This window comes from Pleurodeles waltl, chromosome 3_1 (assembly GCF_031143425.1).
Source record: "Pleurodeles waltl isolate 20211129_DDA chromosome 3_1, aPleWal1.hap1.20221129, whole genome shotgun sequence".
Lineage (NCBI taxonomy): Eukaryota > Metazoa > Chordata > Amphibia > Caudata > Salamandridae > Pleurodeles > Pleurodeles waltl.
Genome location: NC_090440.1, coordinates 1,783,962,217 through 1,783,979,833, shown reverse-complemented (window position 1 = coordinate 1,783,979,833; position 17,617 = coordinate 1,783,962,217). Strand labels below are relative to the sequence as shown.

The 17,617-nt window shown below is 46.6% G+C and overlaps 1 protein-coding gene across 1 annotated transcript in view; it reads right to left on the bottom strand.

The window, feature by feature from the left end:
* Positions 1-17,617, bottom strand: part of HSPD1 (heat shock protein family D (Hsp60) member 1) — a 167,471-nt gene that overhangs the window by 79,043 nt on the left and 70,811 nt on the right. The window lies entirely within an intron of this gene.

Genomic DNA, 17,617 nt, shown 5'->3' with positions numbered 1-17,617 from the left:
TCTAAAGGTAAAGATCTTTATAAATGAAATTAAACTATTGCAGTGGTCGTGTAACGCTTTGGAATTTTCTTTTATTCTTATGAAATACAGTAGATTATACTTAAACTGGACTGCCCATTCTGCAGCAACCTTGAACACTTATTAACATTGGTAAACATAAACGAACTGCCTCGTAGGCAGGGGCAAAGTTAATGAGGGATCTTGTGAACAACAACGTGCCTCAGAACTTAGTTTTTTAATTATTTTTTTTTATTGCATTTTCAAAGCAGTGGGACACAAAACAAGCCGCAGCAGTGTCTGTGTGGGCAGGTTTAAACTGCCAGTTCGACCTGGCAACACCCACTTGCTAGGCCCGAACTTCTTTTACTACATATAAGTCACCCCTAAGGCAGGCCCAAGGCAGCCCTTAGGTCAGAGTACAGTGTATTTAAAAAGGTAAGACGCGCACGGGTGTGCTTTACATATCCGGATAGTGAAATACTGCCCCATTGGCAGCAGATACATACAGAGTTTGTAATCTCTGAACTCAGAATTTAAAAATACAATTTAAAAGCCAACTTCACCAAAAGATGTAAGTTCGAAAATGCCACTTTTAGAAGTGGGCATTTTCTTGCTCAACCATTCAGTGCCTCTGCCTGAGGAATATATGTCTGGGTAAGGATGACAATTTGGCTGTTTGTGAATTCCCTTTAGACAGTCACCCAAAGAGAGCTCATGCGTGTCCTGCATATCCTAATGAGTCTTCCTGAGCTAGAGTGGTGGGAGGACCTGACACTTGCACCTGAATAGGGCTGTGCCTGTCCTTACACAAAGCAGTCTCCAACAACCCTGGAGTGTGTCTGGGGCCAGGGCAGGGCAGGCAAGGCAGGGCAGGGCAAAGCAAGGCAGGGTCTTGTGCACTACAAAGACTTTCCTTTGAAGTTAGCCTACTACAAAAGCAGAAATGAGTATACGCAGTGGGTCTCTGAGACCACAACTTCACAACCCTTTTGGACTGAGGACATTCAACCAGGAAGAAGAGCTGGATGCTGTAAGAGGATCTGCGACTTTGCCTATTGATGGGCTGTGCTGTGCTGGCTGCTGCTTCCACCCTGGTAGTGAAAGGACTGGACTCTGCATTTTACATCCTGCTTTCCAAGGTTCTCCAAGGGCATTAAGTGAGCTTGCCTCCCGTCAAGATGTCTCAGGGTCAAAGACTTCATTTAGCAGTTCTTGGGCTCTACTGCTGAGAGTCCTGACTTGCCAAGTGGTGCCAAATCCAGTCCCTGTAACCCTGGAGTCGAAGTTGGTGACCTGGATGTTGACAGGGGGATTAAAAAGAATTTAAACAAATTAAAAGAAAATACGATGCAGCACCCGTCTCGTCGCTTTGGTTTTGACACACCTCCTGCTTCAGCACAGATTCATCTTTGCTGTGCGTCTGGATTTTCCACACACCGTTTGGTGTCATTTTCTTTATCAACGCTGCACTGAAGTAAGGATTCTACACACCAACATCACCTTCTTTGAGGGCCGCAACCTATTCGTTTTGGGCACATCCAGGATACAACTATTAATACTTCAGGATTAAGACTGCTTTAAAACCTTAAAAAGTGATCTCTAATTGTGTATGTTGGATTTTTGTTGTTTTGGTCTTGTTTAACTCAGATTAATATTGGTTATTTTTCTAAACTGGTTTTGGAGCACTTTTGTGGTGCTTTCACTGCGTTAATGTGTGTGTGTGCGCAAATACTTTACACATTGTCTCCGAGATAAGCTGGACTGTTTGGGCCAAGCTACTAAGTGGGTGAGAGCAGGGATTATTTTAGGTATGCGACTCCCTTACCATGCCTAGAGTGAGGGTCCCTACTTGGACAGGGTGCAAACTGCCAACTACAGACCCCATTTGTAACAGCTTCACTTTATTTTTAAACCAAAAAACTAGTAGATTGAGGCCCATAAAAACTACATTCTTCAGTTCAGATAACTGCCTAAGCACTGTACTCGAAGAACGGAATGGGACCTTTGTACCTCTACAGACTAAGATAGTCGATGTCTCCATCACTCACGGTGATCTGATTAAAACACTGGTCAAAACAATTACTGGATTACCATTCATTTCTAAAAAATATTAAAGGTATGTGTGTGGCACCTACACAGTAAAATAGAAAATTTGAATTTAGCTGCCACTTTCTCTCCGGGTTTTAGCACCAGGAGGGAAATGTAAACGGACGTGCCTAATAACTTGTTAACATCAGGGAAAAGCAGTTGTAAGGAAATGCCTCCTTGGCATGGTTGCCCCCTGACTTTTTGCCTTTGCTGATGCTATGTTTACAATTGAAAGTGTGCTGAGGCCTGCTAACCAGGCCCCAGCACCAGTGTTCTTTCCCTAACCTGTACTTTTGTATCCACAATTGGCAGACCCTGGCATCCAGATAAGTCCCTTGTAACTGGTACTTCTAGTACCAAGGGCCCTGATGCCAAGGAAGGTCTCTAAGGGCTGCAGCATGTCTTATGCCACCCTGGAGACCTCTCACTCAGCACAGACACACTGCTTGCCAGCTTGTGTGTGCTAGTGAGGACAAAACGAGTAAGTCGACATGGCACTCCCCTCAGGGTGCCATGCCAGCCTCTCACTGCCTATGCAGTATAGGTAAGACACCCCTCTAGCAGGCCTTACAGCCCTAAGGCAGGGTGCACTATACCATAGGTGAGGGTACCAGTGCATGAGCATGGTACCCCTACAGTGTCTAAACAAAACCTTAGACATTGTAAGTGCAGGGTAGCCATAAGAGTATATGGTCTGGGAGTCTGTCAAACACGAACTCCACAGCACCATAATGGCTACACTGAAAACTGGGAAGTTTGGTATCAAACTTCTCAGCACAATAAATGCACACTGATGCCAGTGTACATTTTATTGTAAAATACACCACAGAGGGCACCTTAGAGGTGCCCCCTGAAACTTAACCGACTATCTGTGTAGGCTGACTAGTTTTAGCAGCCTGCCACAAACCGAGACATGTTGCTGGCCCCATGGGGAGAGTGCCTTTGTCACTCTGAGGCCAGTAACAAAGCCTGTACTGGGTGGAGATGCTAACACCTCTCCCAGGCAGGAATTGTCACACCTGGCGGTGAGCCTCAAAGGCTCACCTCCTTTGTGCCAACCCAGCAGGACACTCCAGCTAGTGGAGTTGCCCGCCCCCTCCGGCCAGGCCCCACTTTTGGCGGCAAGGCCGGAGAAAATAATGAGAAAAACAAGGAGGAGTCACTGGCCAGTCAGGACAGCCCCTAAGGTGTCCTGAGCTGAGGTGACTCTGACTTTTAGAAATCCTCCATCTTGCAGATGGAGGATTCCCCCAATAGGGTTAGGATTGTGACCCCCTCCCCTTGGGAGGAGGCACAAAGAGGGTGTACCCACCCTCAGGGCTAGTAGCCATTGGCTACTAAACCCCCAGACCTAAACACGCCCTTAAATTTAGTATTTAAGGGCTACCCTGAACCCTAGAAATGAAAATGTCACTTACCCAGTGTACATCTGTTCGTGGCATCAGTCGCAGTAGATTCGCATGTTCTGCAATAGCTCGCCATCTGGTGTTGGGCCGGAGTGTTACAAGTTGTTTTTCTTCGAAGAAGTCTTTCGAGTCACGGGACCGAGTGACTCCTCCTTTTGTCTCCATTGCGCATGGGCGTCGACTCCATCCTCGATTGTTTTTCCCCGCAGAGGGTGAGGTAGGAGTTGAATTGTAGTAATAGTGCCCATGCAATGGAGTGACTAAGTATGCACTTATTTAAGGTTGAGATGATACATATATAAATAATTGAAGGTAACTTCCAAACTGCTACAGGCTCCCGGGGAGGCGGGTGGGCACATGCGAATCTACTGCGACTGATGCCACGAACAGATGTACACTGGGTAAGTGACATTTTCAGTTCGATGGCATCTGTCGCTGTAGATACGCATGTTCTGCAATAGACTAGTAAGCAGTTATTTCCCCAAAAGCGGTGGATCAGCCTGTAGGAGTGGAAGTAGTCTGAAACAATGTCCTTAATACAGCTTGACCTACTGTGGCTTGTTGTGCGGATAACACGTCTACACAGTAGTGCTTGGTGAATGTGTGAGGCGTAGACCATGTGGCTGCCTTACATATTTCTTGCATTGGGATGTTTCCTAGAAAGGCCATGGTAGCACCTTTCTTTCTGGTTGAGTGTGCCCTTGGTGTAATGGGCAGCTGTCGTTTAGCTTTAAGGTAGCAGATTTGGATGCATTTAACTATCCATCTGGCTATACCTTGTTTTGAAATTGGGTTTCCTGCATGAGGTTTTTGAAATGCAATAAAGAGTTGTTTAGTCTTTCTGATGTTCTTTGTTCTGTCAATGTAATACATTAATGCTCTTTTGACATCTAATGTATGTAGTGCCCTTTCAGCTACGGTATCTGGCTGTGGAAAGAACACCGGAAGTTCCACTGTTTGATTTAGATGGAACGGTGAAATAACCTTTGGCAAAAATTTAGGATTGGTCCTTAGGACGACTTTATTTTTGTGTAGTTGTATAAAAGGTTCCTGTATAGTAAACGCCTGAATCTCGCTTACTCTTCTCAGGGAAGTAATGGCGATGAGAAATGCTACCTTCCAGGTTAGGAACTGTATGTCGCAGGAGTGCATGGGTTCAAAAGGTGGACCCATAAGTCTAGTTAGGACAACATTTAGGTTCCATGAAGGAACAGGTAGTGTTCTTGGTGGTATAATTCTCCTAAGGCCCTCCATGAATGCTTTAATGACTGGTATTTTATATAGGGAAGTTGAATAGGTAGTCTGCAGGTATGCAGATATTGCTGCAAGGTGAATCTTAATGGAAGAGAAAGCTAGGTTAGATTTTTGTAAGTGAAGCAAGTAACCCACTACATGTTCTGGAGTTGTGTGTAATGGTTGTATTTGATTAATATGGCAGTAGCAAACAAACCTCTTCCATTTACTTGCATAGCAGTGCCTGGTGGATGGCCTTCTTGCTTGTTTTATGACTTCCATACATTCTTGGGTAAGTTGTAAGTGCCCGAATTCTAGGATTTCAGGAGCCAGATTGCTAGATTCAGCGATGCTGGATCTGGGTGTCTGATCTTTTGGTTGTGCTGTGTCAACAGATCTGGCCTGTTGGGCAATTTGATGCAGGGTACCACTGATAGGTCTAGCAGCGTTGTGTACCAGGGTTGCCTTGCCCAAGTTGGTGCTATCAATATGAGTTTGAGTTTGCTTTGACTGAGTTTGTTTACCAGGTAGGGAAGGAGAGGGAGAGGAGGAAAAGCGTAAGCAAATATCCCTGACCAGTTCATCCATAGGGCATTGCCTTGGGATTGTTTGTGTGGGTATCTGGATGCGAAGTTTTGGCATTTTGCGTTCTCCCTTGTCGCAAACAAGTCTATCTGAGGTGTTCCCCAGAGTTTGAAATAAGTGTTCAGTATTTGGGGGTGAATTTCCCATTCGTGGACCTGTTGGTGATCTCGAGAGAGATTGTCTGCGAGTTGATTTTGTATCCCTGGTATAAACTGTGCAATTAGGCGAATTTGGTTGTGAATTGCCCAATGCCAAATTTTTTGTGCTAACATGCTTAACTGCGTGGAGTGCGTCCCTCCCTGCTTGTTTAGATAATACATTGTTGTCATGTTGTCTGTTTTGACGAGAATGTATTTGTGAACTATTATTGGTTGGAAAGCTTTTAGTGCTTGAAAAACTGCAAGAAGTTCTAGGTGATTGATATGCAGTTTTGTTTGATGTACGTTCCATTGTCCTTGTATGCTGTGTTGATCGAGGTGTGCTCCCCACCCTGTCATGGAAGCATCTGTTGTTATTACGTATTGTGGCACTGGGTCTTGAAAAGGCCGCCCCTTGTTTAAATTTATGTTGTTCCACCACAGAAGCGAGAGGTAAGTTTGGCGGTCTATTAACACCAGATCTAGAAGGTGACCCTGTGCTTGAGACCACTGTGATGCTAGGCATTGTTGTAAGGGCCTCATGTGCAGTCTTGCGTTTGGGACAATGGCTATGCATGATGACATCATGCCTAGGAGTTGTAATACCATCTTTGCTTGTATCTTTTGTGTTGGATACATGCGTTGTATGATGGTGTTGACATTTTGAATTCTTTGTGGACTTGGAGTGGCTACTCCTTTTGATGTGTCTATTATGGCTCCCAGGTATTGTTGTACCTTGCGTGGCCGAATCTTGGATTTTGTGAAATTGACGGTGAACCCTAGTTTGAAGAGGGTTTGTATGATATGATTTGTGTGATTTGAGCACTCTATTAACGAATGGGCCTTGATTAGCCAGTCGTCTAGATATGGGAACACATGTATTTGCTGCCTTCTGATGTGTGCAGCGACTACCGCTAGACATTTGGTAAAGACTCTTGGTGCGGTTGTTAATCCGAAAGGCAGTACCTTGAATTGGTAATGTATTCCTTTGAATACAAACCTTAGGTATTTCCTGTGCGATGGGTGAATTGGTATATGGAAATAAGCATCCTTGAGGTCTAAAGTTGCCATGTAGTCGTGCAGCTTTAGCAATGGCAATACTTCTTGTAGTGTGACCATGTGGAAGTGGTCTGATTTGATGAAAGTGTTGACTACTCTGAGGTCTAGGATTGGTCTCAGTGTTTTGTCCTTCTTTGGTATCAGAAAGTACAGTGAGTAAACTCCTGTGTTTATTTGTGTGTTTGGCACTAATTCGATTGCATTCTTTTGCAATAGTGCCTGCACTTCTATCTCTAGGAGATTGGAATGGTGTGTTGTTAAATTTTGTGCTTTTGGTGGTATGTTTGGAGGGAACTGTAGAAATTCTATGCAGTAACCATGTTGGATAATTGCTAGAACCCAAGTGTCTGTAGTGATTTTCTCCCATGCTCTGTAATAATGACCTATTCGTCCCCCCACTGGTGTTGTGTGGAGGGGGTGAGTGACATGTGAGTCACTGTTTAGTAGTAGGGGTTTTGGGGCTTTGGAATCTTCCTCTATTTCTAGGGAATTGCCCTCCTCTATATTGTCCCCGAAAACCTCCTCTATACTGTCCTTGGTAACTGGACGGTGTGGCTTGTGAGGTGCTGGCTTGTGTGCTTTGACCCCGAAACCCCCCTCGAAAGGGCGTTTTACGGAATGAGCTGTAATTCCCTCTGCTCTGCGGGGAGTAGAGTGCGCCCATGGCTTTGGCAGTGTCCGTATCTTTTTTGAGTTTCTCAATCGCTGTGTCCACTTCTGGACCGAACAGTTCTTTTTCATTAAAAGGCATATTGAGAACTGCTTGTTGAATCTCTGGTTTAAATCCAGACGTTCGGAGCCATGCATGCCTTCTGATAGTTACAGATGTATTAATTGTCCGTGCAGCTGTATCTGCAGCGTCCATGGAGGAGCGGATCTGGTTGTTGGAGATGGCCTGTCCCTCCTCAACCACTTGTTTTGCCCTATTTTGGAAGTCTTTGGGCAGATGTTCAATGAGATGTTGCATCTCGTCCCAGTGGGCTCTGTCATAGCGCGCAAGTAGTGCTTGGGAGTTCGCGATGCGCCACTGGTTTGCAGCTTGTGCTGCGACTCTTTTACCAGCTGCATCAAACTTGCGGCTTTCTTTATCTGGGGGTGGTGCATCTCCAGATGTGTGAGAGTTGGCCCTTTTCCTAGCTGCTCCTACAACAACAGAGTCTGGTGGCAGCTGTGTTGAGATGAAAGCCGGGTCTGTAGGAGGCGGCTTATACTTTTTTTCCACCCTTGGTGTGATTGCCCTACTTTTGACCGGGTCCTTAAATATGTCTTTTGCGTGCCGGAGCATACCAGGGAGCATAGGCAGGCTTTGGTAGGAGCTGTGGGTGGAGGAGAGTGTGTTGAACAGGAAATCATCCTCGACCTGTTCTGAGTGGAGGCTTACGTTGTGAAATTGTGCTGCTCTAGCCACCACCTGAGAGTACGCGGTGCTGTCTTCTGGTGGAGATGGTTTTGTAGGGTATGCCTCTGGGCTGTTATCTGACACTGGGGCGTCGTATAGGTCCCATGCGTCCTGGTCTTGGTCACCCTGGCTCATGGTGGTGTGAGCTGGGGAGTGTGATGGCGTTTGTGCTGGTGAAACGTTAATCACGGGCGGAGGAGAGGGTGGTGGTGTAACTCTTTTCACCACTTTTGGTTGTGGTGCTTGTTCCGTCTGGAACTCCAACCTTCTCTTTCTCCTAATGGGGGGAAGGGTGCTTATTTTTCCTGTCCCCTGCTGAATGAAGATACGCTTTTGCGTATGGTCCGCATCAGTTGCTTGTAGCTCTTCCTCAAACCTATGCTTCTGCATTTGGGAGGTTAGCGAGTGCTCTTCTGTATAAGAGCCTGAAGCTGGGTCGCTTGCAGTTTGTTTCGGCGTCGAAACTGTGTCTGCGTGTTTTTTCGGCTCCGAGGTGACTTTTTTCCTTTTCGGGGCCGAAACCTCTCGGCGTCGATCTGTTTCGGTGCCGCTGTCTCGGCGTCGAGCCGTGTCCACACCGGCATCTCGGTGTCGAGGCTCGTCTCCAGCACTTTCTCGGTCCCGAGAAGGCTGCGTGCCGGTGTCTCGACCGGAGTCGGACGATCTCGGCACTGTTTGGGCCTTTTTCGGTGCCGACGGTCGGTCACCGATTTTATGGGTTGAGCCATGGCCTGGTGGCAGTGGCGTCCCCTGGGCCTTGTAAATGTTTCTTTGTGTGGTTTTCGACGTCTTACTCACGGTTTGTGTATCGTCGAATCCTTCGGAGTCTGAGTCTTGGATCGAGAAGGTACCTTCCTCTTCCTGTTCCTCGAACTCCCGTCGGGCTGTCGGTGCGGACGCCATTTGAAGTCTTCTGGCTCGACGGTCTCGGAGTGTTTTTCGGGACCGGAACGCACGACAGGCCTCGCAGGTGTCTTCGCTGTGCTCAGGTGACAGGCACAGGTTGCAGACCAAGTGTTGGTCTGTGTAGGGGTATTTATTGTGGCATTTGGGGCAGAAACGGAACGGGGTCCGTTCCATCGGCGTTCTTCAGCACGCGGTCGGGCCGACCAGGCCCCGACGGAGGATCGAAAAATTACCCCGAAGGTCACCGGAGCTCTTCGATCTTCGATGCGGTGTTGAATGTAAGTATGCCGATCCCGAACGCAACAATACCGACGAAAATCTTCCGAAATTAACTATTTTTTCTGTTCCGAAACTCGGAGCGACAGGAACACGTCCGAACCCGATGGCGGAAAAAAAACAATCGAGGATGGAGTTGAGGCCCATGCGCAATGGAGACAAAAGGAGGAGTCACTCGGTCCCGTGACTCGAAAGACTTCTTCGAAGAAAAACAACTTGTAACACTCCGGCCCAACACCAGATGGCGAGCTATTGCAGAACATGCGTATCTACAGCGACAGATGCCATCGAACATTAGATTCCTGCAACTACAAGAAGGACTGCCCAGCTGAAAACCCCTGCAGCGGAAGACCAGAAGACGACAACTGCCTTGGCTCCAGAAACTCACCGGCCTGTCTCCTGCCTTCCAAAGATCCTGCTCCAGCGACGCCTTCCGAAGGGACCAGCGACCTCGACATCCTCTGAGGACTGCCCCTGCTTCGAAAAGACAAGAAACTCCCGAGGACAGCGGACCTGCTCCAAGAAAAGCTGCAACTTTGTTTCCAGCAGCTTTAAAGAACCCTGCAAGCTCCCCGCAAGAAGCGTGAGACTTGCAACACTGCACCCGGCGACCCCGACTCAGCTGGTGGCGATCCAACACCTCAGGAGGGACCCCAGGACTACTCTGATACTGTGAGTACCAAAACCTGTCCCCCCTGAGCCCCCACAGCGCCGCCTGCAGAGGGAATCCCGAGGCTTCCCCTGACCGCGACTCTTTGAACCTAAAGTCCCGACGCCTGGGAGAGACCCTGCACCCGCAGCCCCCAGGACCTGAAGGACCGGACTTTCACTGGAGAAGTGACCCCCAGGAGTCCCTCTCCCTTGCCCAAGTGGAGGTTTCCCCGAGGAACCCCCCCCTTGCCTGCCTGCAGCGCTGAAGAGATCCCGAGATCTCTCATAGACTAACATTGCGAACCCGACGCTTGTTTCTACACTGCACCCGGCCGCCCCCGCGCCGCTGAGGGTGAAATTTCTGTGTGGGCTTGTGTCCCCCCCGGTGCCCTACAAAACCCCCCTGGTCTGCCGCGGGTACTTACCTGCAAGCAGACCGGAACCGGGGCACCCCCTTCTCTCCATTCTAGCCTATGTGTTTTGGGCACCACTTTGAACTCTGCACCTGACCGGCCCTGAGCTGCTGGTGTGGTGACTTTGGGGTTGCTCTGAACCCCCAACGGTGGGCTACCTTGGACCAAGAACTGAGCCCTGTAAGTGTCTTACTTACCTGGTTAACCTAACAAATACTTACCTCCCCCAGGAACTGTGAAAATTGCACTAAGTGTCCACTTTTAAAACAGCTTTTTGTGAATAACTTGAAAAGTATACATGCAATTTTGATGATTTGAAGTTCCTAAAGTACTTACCTGCAATACCTTTCGAATGAGATATTACATGTAGAATTTGAACCTGTGGTTCTTAAAATAAACTAAGAAAAGATATTTTTCTATACAAAAACCTATTGGCTGGATTTGTCTCTGAGTGTGTGTACCTCATTTATTGTCTATGTGTATGTACAACAAATGCTTAACACTACTCCTTGGATAAGCCTACTGCTCGACCACACTACCACAAAATAGAGCATTAGTATTATCTATTTTTACCACTATTTTACCTCTAAGGGGAACCCTTGGACTCTGTGCATGCTATTCCTTACTTTGAAATAGCACATACAGAGCCAACTTCCTACAGCAGTCATGTTAGGTTTAATTTACAAGGCTCGAGACTGCTAAAACCACCAACACTTCACTTAAAGTGGTCTTGAAAATGTAGAGAGAACATTATTACAAGCCAGAGCATTGGTTCCGCCATTTCTTGCACAAAAGTAAAATGCTCTGTGGCGTTTGAAAACCCTCCATCTTAGAGATCAGAGGTTTAACACAGGTTTCCTCAAGGATCTTCTTTATCCCTCTTTGCATAATGGCTACCTGCCATCAATGCATTAACGCCTTAAATGTCAAAACATTCAGTTTCATAATGCAGATGGTGTGTGACAATCGAACTTTCAACAGTCTATTCACGGTCTAATCTGACAGAAGTGTACTGGAGTTATTGAGTAATTCAGATTTAGATGCATTCAAATCTACACAGCTTGAACAATGCAATGAAGATTGCCCTTGAATCCTTGGTTCAATACGGAAGCCGGCCAAGTTAAAAACCTTGTGTAAAGAAATGGCTCCCTGTTGCAGTTACCCCCCACTTTTTTGCCTGATACTGATGCTGACTTGACGGAGAAGTGTGCTGGGACCCTGCTAACCAGGCCCCAGCACCAGCGTTCTTTCACCTAAAATGTACCATTGTTTCCACAATTGGCACACCCTGGCATCCAGGCAAGTCCCTTGTAACTGGTACCCGTGGTACCAAGGGCCCTGATGCCAGGGAAGGTCTCTAAGGGCTGCAGCGTGTCTTATGCCACCCTAGGGACCCCTCACTCAGCACACACACTGCTTGCCAGTTTGTGTGTGCTGGTGGGGAGAAAATGACTAAGTCGACATGGCACTCCCCTCAGGGTGCCATGCCAACCTCACACTGCCTGTGGCATAGGTAAGTCACCCCTCTAACAGGCCTTACAGCCCTAAGGCAGGGTGTACTATACCACAGGTGAGGGCATAGGTGCATGAGCACTATGCCCCTACAGTGTCTAAGTAAAACCTTAGACATTGTAAGTGCAGGATAGTCATAAGAGTATATGGTCTGGGAGTCTGTCAAAAACGAACTCCACAGCTCCATAATGGCTACACTGAATACTGGGAAGTTTGGTACCAAACTTCTCAGAATAATAAACCCACACTGATGCCAGTGTTGGATTTATTAAAAAATGCACACAGAGGGCATCTTAGAGATACCCCCTGTATTTTACCCAATTGTTCAGTGCAGGACTGACTGGTCTGTGCCAGCCAGAGACGAGTTTCTGACCCCATGCGGTGAGAGCCTTTGTGCTCTCTGAGGACAGAAACAAAGCCTACTCTGGGTGGAGGTGCGTCACACCGCCCCCTGCAGGAACTGAAACACCTAGCAGTGAGCTTCAAAGGCTCAAGCTTCGTGTTACAATGCCCCAGTGCACTCCAGCTAGTGGAGATGCCCACCCCCTGGACACAGCCCCCACTTTTGGCGGCAAGTCCAGGAGAGATTATGAGAAAAACAAGGAGGAGTCACTGGCCAGTCAGGACAGCCCCTAAGGTGTCCTGAGCTGAGGTGACTCTTACTTTTAGAAATCCTCCATCTTGCAGATGGAGGATTGCGGGTGTAGCCACCCTAAAGGACAGTAGCCATTGGCTACTGCCCTCCTAGACCTAAACACACCCCTAAATTCAGTATTTAGGGGCTCCCCAGAACCAAGGAAACTAGATTCCTGCAACCTAAGAAGAAGAGGACTGCTAAGCTGAAAACCTGCAGAGAAGACGGAGACACCAACTGCTTTGGCCCCAGCTCTACCGGCTTGTCTCCCCACTTCTAAAGACACTGCTCCAGCGACGCTTTCCCCAGGGACCAGCGACCTCTGAATCCTCAGAGGACTGCCCTGCTCTAGAAGGACCAAGAAACTCCCGAGGACAGCGGCTCTGTTCACCCAAGACTGCAACTTTGTCTCAAAGGAGCAACTTCAAGACAACTGCGTTTCCCACCGGAAGCGTGAGACTTGCTACTCTGCACCAGACGCCCCCGGCTCAACTTGTGGAGAAACAACACTTCAGGGAGGACTCCCCGGCGACTACAAGACCGTGAGTAGCCAGAGTTGCCCCCCCCGCCCCCCCGAGCCCCACAGCGACGCCTGTAGAGGGAATCCCAAGGCTCCCCCTGACCGCGACTGCCTGACTCCCAGATCCCGACGCCTGGAAAAGACTCTGCACCCACAGCCCCCAGGACATGAAAGATCGGAACTCCAGTGCAGGAGTGACCCCAAGGAGGCCCTCTCCCTTGCCCAGGTGGTGGCTACCCAGAGGAGCCCCCCCCCCCCCCCCCCCTTGCCTGCATCGCTGAAGAGACCCCTTGGTCTCCCATTGATTTACATTGGAAACCCGACATGTGTTTGCACACTGCACCCGGCCGCCCCCGTGCTGCTGAGGGTGTACTTTTTGTGCTAACTTGTGTCCCCCGCGGTGCCCTACAAAACCCCCCTGGTCTGCCCTCCGAAGACGCGGGTACTTACCTGCTGGCAGACTGGAACCGGGGCACCCCCTTCTCCATTGAAGCCTATGCGTTTTGGGCACCACTTTGAACTCTGCACCTGACCGGCCCTGAGCTGCTGGTGTGGTAACTTTGGGGTTGCTCTGAACCCCCAACGGTGGGCTACCTTGGACTCCAACTTGAACCCCGTAGGTGGTTTACTTACCTACAAAAACTAACAAATACTTACCTCCCCCAGGAACTGTTGAAAATTGCACTGTCTAGTTTTAAAATAGCTACATGTGATTTATTTTAAAAGTATATATGCTATTGTGATTATTCAAAGTTCCTAAAGTACTTACCTGCAATACCTTTCATTTGAAGTATTACATGTAAAATGTGAACCTATGGTTCTTAAAATAAACTAAGAAAATATATTTTTCTATACAAAAACCTATTGGCCTGGAATTGTCTGAGTGTGTGTTCCTCATTTATTGCTTGTGTATGTACAACAAATGCTTAATACTACTCCTTTGATAAGCCTACTGCTCGACCACACTACCACAAAATAGAGCATTAGTATTATCTCTTTTTGCCACTATCTTACCTCTAAGGGGAACCCTTGGACTATGTGCATACTATTCCTTACTTTGAAATAGTGCATACAGAGCCAACTTCCTACACCTTGGGTGTTTATCCTGGTGATATTTTCCACAAAAAAAAAGAAAAATGGAATTTGGCGGCACAGGAACATGTGACAATAGTCTGATCAATCTTAGGCACCAAATGAGACATGGGCTGGCATGTTCAGAAGGTATCTCCTCTTTGAAAGGAGAACAAACCTATCCTATTCAAACACTTCCTGCACCATGCTTTGAAGATAAATAGACAGAAAATAGTCATCAAGATGTTTTCTACCATACAAGAGAAAAATGCAGGCATTCAGATCAAACCTAAATTGAGTGCTGGGATGGTCCCCTGCATGGCTTTGGAAAGGTACTGCTTTGCCCTTATATTGTCAAGCAGCAATGAGCTTGAAAATCATGCCATCCTACTAGAGATTCTCCAATGCATTCTTCACTATACATCATGAAAACATCCAAAATGTAGTCCTTGACAAAATGGTTACTGCCACTTCTCTCCAGGGTATGTGTAGACTACAGACAGCTTTTTTTTTCCAGTTGCGCCCCTACATTTTTACCTGTATCCTTGAAGAGGGTAAGGGAGAAATACTGCTCTCCAGCTCTCCCCATGAAAATTCCATTCAGTCCCATAACTGGAGTCCTAGAACTTCATACCTGGGATATGTATGAAGGATATTTTTAAGATGTGCTATAGTTTGCCAGCACATACACAGACAGGTGAGGCCAAGATTCAAATGGACTCCATGTAGGCGTGTTTAACAATATCGTGGTCTTTCATTCCTGGTTGGCAACATCCATCCCAGATAGTATGCACTCAGTCAACCTGAAAAGCTTGGATACATGCTGGCTGGGTAAGGTAGCCAGTCTAGTTCCTTTGTCTTATGCTAAGCTTCCCCGGTCAGAATGAAACCCTGGAGTCCTCTGTGTTGTGGCAATCTCTTGAAAATGGTAACTTTACAGGTGAGAGTACATGCAGCACCACAGCCAGCCCAACATGTCACACTGTGGCCAGGACAGCGAGGAGTCTGTAATGTGGCCATCAACCACAGAAGACTATCCTCTGTTATTGGATAAGTGACTGAACGTATGAAAACTGCATCATCTTGAGGCGGCTCTGGTGTTCCACTAAGGACAAGAGCTGAGTGGATACTGTTGTTTCTCAGCCCCCCCCCCGCTGAGAGATACAGAGCAGCAACAAAAAGGTTATGCTCTTCATTTCCTATTCAGGAACTCACCACTGACATTAGCAAGGATGAGCCTTAGGGCAAGCCCTTTGCAGTGGCTGAAATATGTAGTAAGTAGAGTATATAATCTAGGGTTTGCTACACCCAAACCACATATGGGGGAACTTCAAAAATGTACACATCTGTAAGATACGCCTATGTTATGATGGCAGTAGCCAGCAGGCAATCAATGTACATATATGTATTAAATGGACTAAGACTGTTGAAAAGATGACCTCTCGAAGTGTGTTGAGGCACAAAGAGGAAGGGCAACCATCATAAATGTCTATAGTAAGCCAACACAAATTAGTAAAAAGAAAAATTAAAAGTGGAATAGCATTGCTGAAGAACTGGTGAATATTGAAGAAACTGTTATGAAAACCAACTGAACAGACGGGAAAGTAGAAATCTGGCGGTCTGGTGCACTTGTGAGGGAACTCTACATCCCATAATGTCCATTCTCCATAATCTGGACCTGCTTCTCCAACGATGTACAATATTTTTCATTTGCATATTGTCTTTATGAATGAAGAACCACAGATCGACTGCTTGGTGTAGAATAGATGTAAGGATCTACTGTGACTGTAGCACAATTGTAGTCTTTAATGTGCCACAGAAGCACAACATGAACTCCATTGGTTGAGGGTGAATACTCCTCTAATTAATGCACAGAAGGGAATCAGTTTAATATGCAAAAATAGACTTCAGCTTGAACAGTAGAGGATATAATATTCCTGGGCACAAATGCAGACAGGTATGTAGTCTACTACTAAACAGTGTCAAAGACTGGAGATGCGTGGTACGAATGAAGTCTTGGACTGGCGAAAGTAAGGCTGAATCTTTAGAGCTCATCTATTGCTTCCAAATGGAACAGTCGTGAACCAACAAATTAAAACAGCAAGTTTTTTTTGCACTTGCACAGGAGCAGTGCAAACAATGAGTAAACATTCTTGTGATTATGTGTATTGTATGAAGGCACTAATTAATAGGACATAGTGTAGCAACACTACTCTCTTGCACATGTGCTGGTATTATTGAGTGCACTACAAACAATACCACACCTTGAGAAATGACACCGCCATTATCAGCATGGTTTCTGCCCAAGGCCCCAAGCACTTCTGGTCTGTAGAAATTGCAGATTCTGTGGTGGAGTAAGTGCATAAAGACCACAGGACTGCAAGCCAGTTTAGCTCAAATGTCCGTTCCTGGCATTCCCCAGATATTACCAGTAGCACCATGATAATAATCAATGCTTTTTGTTTCCTCCTCTATACGGTCCTGCTTGAAAATATTGTAAGATGTATACGTTATGCGAAGTATTTAAAAAAAATGGGATATTAGAAAACAAAATGCTCTGCCATGTACAAGTAAGTTTGTTTAAAAGTGTTCTGCTATGCTAGGGTCTACAATACCACATTCTAGAGTCTTTTCTTGGCACCTCACACCAACGAGTTAAGTGGCTAAAATGAAAATGTCACTTACCCAGTGTACATCTGTTCGTGGCATCAGTCGCAGTAGATTCGCATGTTCTGCAATAGCTCGCCATCTGGTGTTGGGCCGGAGTGTTACAAGTTGTTTTTCTTCGAAGAAGTCTTTCGAGTCACGGGACCGAGTGACTCCTCCTTTTGTCTCCATTGCGCATGGGCGTCGACTCCATCCTCGATTGTTTTTCCCCGCAGAGGGTGAGGTAGGAGTTGAATTGTAGTAATAGTGCCCATGCAATGGAGTGACTAAGTATGCACTTATTTAAGGTTGAGATGATACATATATAAATAATTGAAGGTAACTTCCAAACTGCTACAGGCTCCCGGGGAGGCGGGTGGGCACATGCGAATCTACTGCGACTGATGCCACGAACAGATGTACACTGGGTAAGTGACATTTTCAGTTCGATGGCATCTGTCGCTGTAGATACGCATGTTCTGCAATAGACTAGTAAGCAGTTATTTCCCCAAAAGCGGTGGATCAGCCTGTAGGAGTGGAAGTAGTCTGAAATAATGTCCTTAATACAGCTTGACCTACTGTGGCTTGTTGTGCGGATAGCACGTCTACACAGTAGTGCTTGGTGAATGTGTGAGGCGTAGACCATGTGGCTGCCTTACATATTTCTTGCATTGGGATGTTTCCTAGAAAGGCCATGGTAGCACCTTTCTTTCTGGTTGAGTGTGCCCTTGGTGTAATGGGCAGCTGTCGTTTAGCTTTAAGGTAGCAGATTTGGATGCATTTAACTATCCATCTGGCTATACCTTGTTTTGAAATTGGGTTTCCTGCATGAGGTTTTTGAAATGCAATAAAGAGTTGTTTAGTCTTTCTGATGTTCTTTGTTCTGTCAATGTAATACATTAATGCTCTTTTGACATCTAATGTATGTAGTGCCCTTTCAGCTACGGTATCTGGCTGTGGAAAGAACACCGGAAGTTCCACTGTTTGATTTAGATGGAACGGTGAAATAACCTTTGGCAAAAATTTAGGATTGGTCCTTAGGACGACTTTATTTTTGTGTAGTTGTATAAAAGGTTCCTGT